The 4,047-nt window shown below is 35.5% G+C and overlaps 1 protein-coding gene across 2 annotated transcripts in view; it reads right to left on the bottom strand.

The window, feature by feature from the left end:
• Nucleotides 1–2,609: 2,609 nt before the first annotated feature.
• The window catches only part of gria2b (glutamate receptor, ionotropic, AMPA 2b), a 48,112-nt gene continuing 46,674 nt past the window's right edge, over nt 2,610–4,047 (bottom strand). For both annotated transcript variants that reach the window (XM_031758899.2, XM_031758907.2), the window contains exon 16: nt 2,610–4,047. This exon is cut by the window's right edge and continues 613 nt beyond it. The gene's annotated coding sequence lies outside the window, so the exon portion shown is untranslated.

Here is a 4,047-nt window from a genome sequence, read left to right as displayed (position 1 = left end):
TCTTTCATGCAATAGTATAATTTAAGCATTTTAAGAGTGGGGGCTTCTCCCCCTTTTACAAATAAATGTTTTAAATATAAATTTTCGACCTCTCGTAGCAATGGGGACGTTGTTATTCTGGAAGAGCTCATGCCCACCAGGATAGAAATGTTTCAACATTACATAAATGGGATCACTCAAAATAACTAGATTTTCAGTAACCCTCGTCTTTAAAGGGTCAAGTGAACAAAAATTATGCTGGCAAAATGTCCCCGATGGCATGACAGAGCCATCGGTTCCCCTTCCCCCCACCCCATGACTCCCCCTTGGAGAGGTCCAGGTTTCCTCTCCGGGGTTTTCTTTAATTTGTCACCTATCTTTATGTCAACAAAAACACTAAAATGGCTTTTGGACTAGAAAGCTAGATTCATTCCACTGAGTCATCCACCAGGCAAAACCCTCACAAAATGTTTGGGCTGACCAGATGCGTCCAGTAGCAAAGCCATCTGATCCAACTAAGCAACAGATGGTGAGCAACCTCTTTGCTATGCCCAAGTGTTTAAATCAGCATATGTGAGTAGAGTGGCAACCGGAGAGGTGCATGGAGCAGTGTGATTTTGCCCAAAGCAATGAGCAATCCCATGAGTCTAATAGAAACACTCATGAAAATGGATCAATGCTTGAAATTCTGGGAGTATCTCAAGATACACCCAGAATGACAAGAATGACATAAAAGGAAAACGATGCAGCATATACAAATGTGCACATGAAGCAGGTCTCTGCCTGCATTTGACAAAAGGTGGAAAAGATGGAGCGGGAAATTCTTCACAGATTTTCAGTAGCGAGAACACAATCAAAGCTATTGGGACCATGAGTTTTGTAGAACAAAATGGTAACCAAACACCTTGCATGATATAAAGTGGGAAGACTTAGTGGAATCAGAAGCCTTTAAAAATTAACTGTGTATGTTTATTTCCTTTTAAATTGCCAAATACAAACTGTCAGGAGTTTTCCTGTATTGCAACTCAGGTTAGAATAAAAACGCTCAGACAGGTTAACGTGTACACGGGTGAGACCCAGGGAGACTCGCGCCCCTGCAGTCAAAGCACCCTTTATTCATAGCTTTTTCATAGCATGTACAGGAAGAGATAAAATAGAACTGTTCTGCGTGCAGGCTTCCTGTACAGAGCTTCCTGTACAGAGTGTAACTTCCCCATTTAGGAGTCTGCACAGAGTGTAACTTCTCCATTTAGGCTGAATACTGAAAGAGCAAACACATTTAGATGATGAAATGTACTTTTAAGCATAACATAATGAAAAACTGAATGAAATGTACTTAATAAAATAATAAAATAATAAAATCTTTTGACACAAACAGTTAAGAAAAGTACCATTTCACAGCATCAAACAGTCATTTTACTGAATATTTGCAAAAGCTTCTTTTGAAGGAGAATCATAAAGTAATGTAAAATGTAATTAGTAAAACTAGATTGGAATATAAAAATGAACCAGATTGTTCTGCCCTGACAGCCTGACTCCCATTACCAGTAAATGTATCTCGTTGATTTCTATTGACAAGTTTCTCACATCTGAGTATGTGCATGTGCAGGGTGAGATTCTTATTGATTCAGTGAGCTCTGGTCTGCAGTACATGTCACATTAACAGGAACCTTTTTATGTGTAAAAGGAAGATTCATACACTTCAGTGTCCACGGCGCCTGCTGGAGGTGACGACAATACCCCGTGAGCCATTCACGGCTAAGGGATAAAAAGCACAAATAAAGGCTAAATCTTTCTGTCTGCTGATGAAAGTGCATTCACTTTATTAGTAGAGCTTACATTCATTACCTATAAATTGTATATATTTGCAATAACTGTGGCTCCTGGGTGTCTGTCTACGGATTCTAGTTGCAGCTAAACATGATTTTAATATGATGTAATTAACTACAAGGCATGATAGAAAGGCACACATGGCTTGAATGTGAGAAAAGGAGGATTATCTTAGGGAGCAGAAGGAAGTCAGCCATCTTAACGGAGACGTGTGAAATTCATTAACACTCAGCAGAAGTAGGGTGACCTAAAGGCACTTCAGCACTAAGCAATTTAAGCTCAAAACTGTTTGATGTATTATACTTCAAGAATTGTAACACACAGCAACGATAGATTTAACCAATACATTTCAACTGTAAAGGTTGTTGTACTTAAAAGTAAAAAAAAACAAAAACAAGTATTTGTCTTCATATCCTCTGTAAGTTTTGTTGTTGTCTTTTTGTTTAGCACAGTTTCTGTGATGTGCCCTCAGCTCTGGCAAACTAAGTTTAGTAATGTGATATATATCTCCCTAAACAGAAAAAGCAATGAAAGCACAAATGGATGTGCAGTGCCTTGGGTGATATAAATCACAACCCAGCGAGGTCACATAAAGGGGAAATAAGTGACAGGTGTCACTTATTTCCCCTTTATGTGTGTTATATATAAGCAAACAAATTAGTCATAGGTAAGCAGTGTCAACGGGTTATGTTTATGCAAACTTGAATAACTCTTTATGAATATTTCAATAGCATAAATACAAAGGAAGTGATTCCAAATAAATGACACAGTAAAAGATAACAATAGATCAGCCACTTTTTATTTAGAAAGAGTCCCAAAAAATAAACAAGTTAGCACACATTCCATATACAAAATGTCTGTGGAATAGCCTGAATATGCAATGAAATTGATTAGCGACTATGGTATACCGTATGCTTCTATACTTGATAACAAAAACAGTGGTAATAATAATAGTATAGTTCATCTCCCTGCTGTGTGCAGGAGGGGGTTTGTTACAGATCTATTTGAAAGTGGGGAAAAAATCTTATAAATAGATGTGCTCATCTGCATAACCTGTGTATCTAACTTATGGTGAGTCTGGACAACTAAAAAGTAATATTGTATCTTTAAAACAATTAAATGTAGCATTAAGTACTGCAAAAGGAAATCAAGTACTTATGATAATTGATACAATTTTTCATATTTGAACTTTTATATAAAATATATGTTTATATGTATATATTGTATATATGTCTTACATTGTATTTCCAATTTCAAACATTTAACCTCACAACTTCAACATTGAAATGAAAATGCATGTTTGGCAGTAATGAAATAAACGTATGTAGTATTTGCGGCAACAACATGCAACTTGTGCTACTTCATTGTCCGATTAATGCAAAATACATGGAGACTTGAAAACAAAGCAGAAAGGCTATTGTATTAGTCATTGCCACCAACTGTACATCTAGTTACAAAAGTTACAGAATGTATCAGAATCATTTACATTCACTGAGATGACAGTGATTGAGTATATTAAGACTATATTTATCTACTGGCACTAGAATTTGGCACTCTTACTTATTTGGCATTTTAACCATCACGTAAACCATGTGAATGTGGATGCTTCTTTTTGATGTCACTTTAAAATGTGATGGAATAATACCATACCATACTATTTTTTTTTTTTTTTTTTTGTTTATTCATGGCGTGTAAACATATTAATCTCCTCTTGAAAGAACAACAACCCCGGTCCTCATCAGAAAAAATACAAACAGCAAAAGCACTGAAGCAAACAAAGAGACAAAAGTAATAAAGCAAAATTGCTGCACCAAGTCTAACAAGAAAAACATAGAAGGATTGATTCCAAATGCTAAGCATTGACATATATTTCATATCAACACCAAATGTTAAAGAATAAAATATACAGGAAAGTTCAGAATAGGAATTAATTACATGATTTTATCTCACCCCCATGATGCAATGTATTTGACTTTAAAAATATCGAACTAGAAGCTGTTTAGTATTTTTTCTTTCTGTATACTCACACATTAAGATGTTTATATCCAACCAGTATGTAAGCAAGTTTATTTAAAAGCTATTTTGTGAAAATACATAAAAATATTTTTTTCAATAAACGTTTTTAATAGATTTTCTTAGAAAAAAAGGACGATTTCACATCTTAATGCAGATGAAATCAAGTGTGCTTGAAAATCCTGTTTTGCGGCGGTGGCTACAGAAACGGTGTGTTTTTGACGA

The sequence above is a fragment of the Oreochromis aureus genome, linkage group 2, assembly GCF_013358895.1.
Source record: "Oreochromis aureus strain Israel breed Guangdong linkage group 2, ZZ_aureus, whole genome shotgun sequence".
NCBI lineage: Eukaryota > Metazoa > Chordata > Actinopteri > Cichliformes > Cichlidae > Oreochromis > Oreochromis aureus.
This window is presented reverse-complemented; position numbering and strand designations above follow the sequence as displayed.